We start from the raw sequence: 6,546 nt of genomic DNA, 5'->3' as shown, positions 1-6,546 counted from the left end.
AGGGGGAGGAGGGAGCCTGAACAGCCAGGGAGGGGAGCAGAACAAACCCGGGCTTCTCTGGATCTCTCTCTCTTTCTTTCTCTCTCTCTCTTTTTTTCCTTCCCCCCCTCTCTCTTTACTGGAGGCAGGCAGGGCGAGAGAACAGAAATCGAGCCGATAATTTTCTTTTTTCGTTCTGATTTCTTTCTGTCAGAGATATATTGCAACCTAGGTATGGAGGAGGAGGAGTGTGGAAGGATTCAGTGGGGTGTCTTTCCTCAAATCTCGGCTCTTCTGTGCTCCTAAATCCCTTAGATGTGATCTGATCAACAATTGAGCTCCAACTGATGTGTCTGCCCTTAGGTCCTAGGCTGATCTTTCAGATACAATTTGAAGTTGATGTTTTGATTGGCACCCACTTGAGCTGCAAGCACCGCCCCGCGCCCCCCCGCCCCCCTCGGCGCAGCACGTGGTGCACAGCCCAGCCTGGGCCACTTTCCTCGGTGCCTGTGTGTGTGTGTGTGTGTGTGTGTGTGTGTGTGTGTGCGCGCGCGCGCGCGCGCGTGTGCGTGTGTCCGCGCAGCTGCTGTGCTGTGCTGTGTGTGTATTTAATGTTTAGCAATGGGCTCCTTTCAGAAAAGCCCCCACTGCTGTATGACAACCTGTCTACACGATTTTACAGCTGTCCAACATTGGGGTTTTGCTGTTTCGCAGCCTTAGTGTGTCCCCTTTTAACAAAAACAACTGTGTTGCTGTTTTTTTCCACCTTTAACATTGAGTCCCCCTTGTCGTCGTTGGACTCGGGAACAAACGAGAGTGGCCGTGAGAGGAAAAGGGGGCTTTGCAGCCAGGCGACTTGTAACAATTTACCACCAGGAAAAAAAAAAAAAAAAACAAACATATAAATAAATAAATAAATAATTGCGGGCTGTCTATAGCAACCCACAAACGCCACACACACACGAACACACACACAACTTTGCTGAAAGTCAAAAGGCTCCTAGCAGTTCTTCCCAGAAGAATCTTTAGTTAAAAAAGGAAGAAGAAGAAAAAAAAAAGACCCGCAGCGATCCTTCCCCCCCCGCCCCCCCGGCTCTTTCTCCTCCTCCTGCCACCGATTGACACTCAGGGACAATTATCAGAGGCATTGCGACAGTTCTCAGAATATTAGCAATAAATAATCCCGCAAATCAACAGCGGCGACATGTATGCCGAGGGGCACAGAAGACCCCCAGCTCTCTCCCCCGGGGGGAGGGGGGGGGGGGGGGGGGGGGCGCTGAGTGGCTTGTAGATTGTCAAAACTTCCCTCCGCCCGTTTCATCGGGGACCAAAGGAAACTCACTGGGGTGGGTGGGGGTGGCGAAAGGACCAAAAGGAGCTGTTGCCATTATCGTTATTAACAGCAACGATTAGAGGAAGGGATTTTTTTTTTTCTTTCCCTTCTTCTTCCCCTTTTCCCCTTGGAGCGGAGTGGAAGGTGCAGCGGGAGACAAAGGACTCCTCTGCGAGGGACCGAGGGACTCGGCCGCCTTGAAGGAGATGAGTTGTCACGGCTGTGACCCGCCCGCGGGCTTGCCCGCTTCCTCGACGTGGCGGGGCTCACCCGTAGACCTCCGGGGCTGGCACCGCCCGGCCGGCACCTCAAACTTTCCTTTCCCTACCGCTGCCGGGGCCCTCCCGACCCCCCCGCTCGGGGAAACGGGGAGCGGGGGGGCGGCGGGCCGAGGGCTGGGCGTTTCCTGACCCGACCCTCCCAGCCCCAGCGGGACTGCCCGGGGGCCGCTCGGCCCCACGAGTCCGGCCCGGAGCCCGCGTCGAGGCTGGCGCTGCCGCTCCGCGGGCGCGGAGGGGGCACGGCAGGGCGCTGCTGCCCCCCCCGGCCCGGCCGGCCGCAACGGAGCGGCCCCGCGGAGGGGCACGGAGCGGCCGCCCCCAGCCCAGCCCAGCCCAGCCCTCGCCGCCGCCGGCCCCGCCGCCCGGGAACCCCGTCTTTGTGCCGAGCTCTGCTTCCTCGGGGCCGCAGAGCCCTTCCTCAAGGGACGGCGTGGCGGGGGCCGCAGAGGCGAGGGGCCGCTGCTTTTCGGGATGCGAGTGTTTGACGGGGGAGGAGGGCGGGAGGGAAGAAGGCGGGTGGGGGTGGGACGGGTGTCTCTCTCCTCTCCTCGAGCCCAGGGCGAGAGCCTGCTCCTGAGGTCCGCGCCTTTCCTCGGGGCTTCGCGCCCCCGCTCCCAGCTGGCAGCCACGGGTTCAGCCCCACACCTCGGGTCCCGTCGGGTCCCGGCCGCCGCTGGAGCGGGGGGAGATGCCTCCCCCACTGCAAACGCCCCTGCGGGATGTCTCTAACCCCGGCCAGCCCTTCCCTCCCCGCGCTCCGGGGAACCGCTCCGTCTCAGAGAGTTGGTTAAACTTCCTTCCCCCATCAGTTGGAAATAGCGAGCTTTCCCCTTCCTATGTCTAACAGGGAGAGGAGGACCTCTCCCCTCCCGCCCCCACCGCTCCAAAATCTCACCCTCAAAGCAGGAGAGCGACCCTCAGACAAAACTGCACCGCCGTAACAAAGCTGAGTGGGGCTTGAAAATTGCAGCGGTGTTTTGCGAATGGAAGTGTCACATTACAAGGGCTGCAGGTAAATAAAGGTGGGATAAGGCACCGACGCTGCCGAAATCTTCTTAGCGCTTTAGATGTGGGTGGAATGTGTATCCAGAAAAGGTTTCCACTTGGAGGCTTAAGAAATGTGAGTCATCCCCTCCCCCACCCGCCCCCATCCTGCTCAGATCGGTTCAGGGGAGAAAAAAAAAAAAAAAAAGGGAAGAAAAAAAAAAGTCTCACTTGCTTTTCTATCAGCCTAGCATCTTTTCGGGGAGAACTTTGTTATTCTTCACCTTGCGTGGAAACAGAGCAAATAAATACAAAGTGCAGGTTACCTGTAACGGTGACTTGGGGGTGGGGGGGGAAGAAATAAACAGAACAAAAACTAGGAAGAAAAAAACAGAAAAGAAAGGAAGGAAGGGAGGAAGGAAGAAGGAAGGAAGAAACCCGCCGAGGAGGGGGAAAGTTGCAAGGCTGGGAGGAGAGCTTTGTTCCTCATCGGCAAAGTTCCCGGCGCAAGGATGAGCAGAGTCCTGCGAACGCCATTAATTATGCACAGTCCTGATCAGTAAATGCCAATCCCTTACCACACGATTCCTGCTCCTGCGTTGGAAGTTGCCCATTTTTCTGACGGTTTATTAAGTCACTTTAGTAGGCAACCTTTCAAAGCCCTTTTAAATTTCCCCCCCCCCCCCTCGTGCAAGTAAGCCGGGACCAGAGGTGCTACACTAAGCTACTTAGCTTGAAAATCAGTTTAGTGAAGGTCTGGGAGATTCTGGGTTTATTTCCCCCCATACAAGACCTATATCAGGAGCTTAATAACAAAAGTGCGAAAAGAACGAAACTGTACGGAAAATTACAAACAGCAGCAGCAGCTGCCAGAAGCACCAGGAAAATCTTTCCCTAAACCCAAGACCTAAACAGTCAAAAAGGCTGGTGTGATCAACCCCGCTATCCATAAATTAGCTTGAAATTGTTAAGAGATGAAATAAAATACTGTTTAAAAATATATATTTCGCAAAAAAAATCTCTCTTATTTTTATTTTTTTTTCTTTCTGAGATCTGTGTTTTAGTTGCTCGAATGCCTCCTTAACTTTCAGCAAAACCTAACAAAAAGGCGTGCGGTGCCAACTCATCAGACGCACAGCGTTTTTAAAGACGATAAATAGTCACGTAGCAAAAAAGCATTTGGGCTCAGAGTGAAAAGCAGAGTCACCTTCCCGTTGGAGAGCGGGTGCACATCTGAAAACAGGCGGGAGAGAAATAGATAGCAGGGCTGGGCATAATGTGATTATACCTAAGGTAATCGCTTAAAATAAATTGTATACTGTTTAAAGTAAATCGACCTAAATGGCCACGCTCAAATAATTCAAAGATCATTGGGCAGATAAACTTCTCCTTAAAGAGCCTTTCTTGAGAAGGAGTTTGCTAAGACAGTGTGATCCTTCCAGTTTCTTAAGGCGATGCATCCACCGCCAAGAGATTTTCTCTTTATTATTAACAAATCAGTTTAGATGGGGGTCCGATAAGAAATGCAAATCCAGACATAGGGGTCGCTGCTTGGCCGAATTTTAACTAAAGGCTGGTTCTGCAGGAACCGACTAAAGGGTATGTTTGCGAAGAGGATATGTGAAGCTTTAACACTGACTCCACTAAAAAAAAAAAAAAAAAAAAAAAAAAATGAAGTCAGTGATTTTGATCTGCTCCAGATGTCCTAAGAGTGGATATTGCAGTGCTGGGAATCCGCACCAAATATCTGAGGGCACTGATGGTAATCAGCGCAACACATCAGCCAGGGGGGACTGGCAATTGTGATAACCTGCTGCAAATGTGCAGGGCTGGAGATGGCAGTGATAAACCGCTGAAAATATCTTCAAATGGAGATGACAGAGATGTTGAAAGGAGACACCTAACTATGGGGAGAATAGGACACTAAGCAGAGCACAGTCTAAGAGTGGAGTTCAGACATTTACTAGTCTACGGTTCACCCGTGTAATTTCCACAGAGATACGCGCGTTTGCGCGCCGTCTCTGCCTGCAGATACACGCGCGTATGGACCTGTTAGTAAAATTCGGGGTTTATGCGGCGTTGATAATAAGACCTACCAAAAGAAAGGGAGGCTTAATCGCTAAAGCGCCTTGTTTGTGGCTTGGGAAGAAAAGTTTTCATTTAATTCTGTGGCTGCTTTGAAACATCCTGGTAACGATTTCTTTTGCAAATCCTCTCTTGATTTTCAGCTCGCACCGGTAGTAGACGAAGAAATTTAAGAAGATCTCTACAGTTAATAGTCTGTTTCAATTTTCTTTCCTGTGGAAAGAACGTGCGGGGGGGGGGGGGGAGGGGGGGGAAGTGCCAAAAAAATAGATTATCCGTATGTTGCTAATTTTCTGACTGTTCTCAGCAGGTAGTTTCACTGTCTTTTTTTTTTTTTTTTTTTTTTTTTTTTTTTTTTTCTTCCTCGCTGTCTTTTTTATGTGTAAGTTTAAAATAACTCTACCATGTTAAGTATCAATCCTATACATTTTAATGATACATCTGTGCAGAACTGAATCCATTAATTCAATATATCTCGCCTAGATTCTAATTATGCACTGACTGTCGACTATTTGGATCAGTTGACTGAGTTTTCATTAAGTGTATTATATCTGATTTAGCATGGGACCGTGTTTCATTTGACGACGGGTACTGGTTTTGGGGGTGCCGGTAGCACGGCTGCGGCTCCGCAGGACCTTGGCGTTGGTTTCCCCTCGCTGGTCACCCGCTGCCAGGCCCCGTCGCCTCCCTGCGACCGTCCTGAGCTCTTCTCATCAGCCCTGATTTATGAGCCTTGTTAAACACTCATTATTACTTTGCACCTTTTTTCCAGCAGGGTCTGGGAAACAACCCCACTTTGTGACAACAGGGCATGTGTCAAACAATTATAGGCGGAGAGGTGATGTAGCGCTGGAGCGCCAGATTCCCCCCTCCTCCCCTTCACGCCCTACCCGAGGAACATTTCTGGTTTAAAAAAAAAAAAAAAAAAAAAAAAAAGGTAAAGGGGAAAAAAAAACCGATTAAAAAAATTTTCTCACTCTCTTTTTGCAAATTTAATTCACAGCAACAGCAGCCTTCAGACCTCTGGCCGTGCAAACGAATGGTTTGGTTTGTCCAAATAAACACAAAGTTGCAGTCAGGGATACCTGGTCGATTCCCTCAATGTGAACATACCCATATCCATAGTAGAGGTAGTACAGGAAGGAATCCAAGTCTGAGCAGCTACAGCGTTTGATTGTACTCAAGGTAACAGCTAATAAGGCGTTTACAAAGACTATTTTATTCAGAGAGAGAAAGAGAGAATTTTAAAAAGAAATTATGGTCATCCCTTTTTTTAGTAAATTAAGATAAATCGGGTTGTGTTTTTTTTTCCGATACCCCGGCGGTGACTTTTTACTAATCCTTTATCAGTCCACCTCAGTTGCAACTTACATTTATTTCTGATAGCAATGCGAATACACAGATGCTCTCTTCCTTAGCGCTTTTCCAACTGCATTGCTGAAGCTATGCACACAGGCCTATATGAACAAGCACACAAATCTATAGAACGAATCATCTGCCTCTATCTATCTGTCCGTCTGTCTGTCTACCTATCTATGAATATTTTATGGGTCTGAACTTAATTAACAGAATAATTTCCATTTTGTCTCCAAAATGATCAACAGCAATTATGTGAGATTTTTAAGGTTTATAATTTTGTGTCACCAGACTGTTGCTTGGGGGCAGAGGCACAATTGCCGTGCCAGCTGCAGTTGTATTTATTTGTTTTTCTGTCTTGTTCCTGTAGGGCTGCATTATGCAGTTTTTAATTAGTTTGTGTTTGTATTTCACCCGTCCCAAATCAATGCCATCCTGGAGCAATGCAATGTAAATTCCTGCAGTACAGGTGTAGCTGCTAGCTCCGGAACACTAGGAAACTCATGTCTTACAAATGAAAGCAGTGAA

Source organism: Strix uralensis, chromosome 1 (assembly GCF_047716275.1).
Source record: "Strix uralensis isolate ZFMK-TIS-50842 chromosome 1, bStrUra1, whole genome shotgun sequence".
NCBI lineage: Eukaryota > Metazoa > Chordata > Aves > Strigiformes > Strigidae > Strix > Strix uralensis.
Note: the sequence above shows the minus strand (reverse complement) of the source record.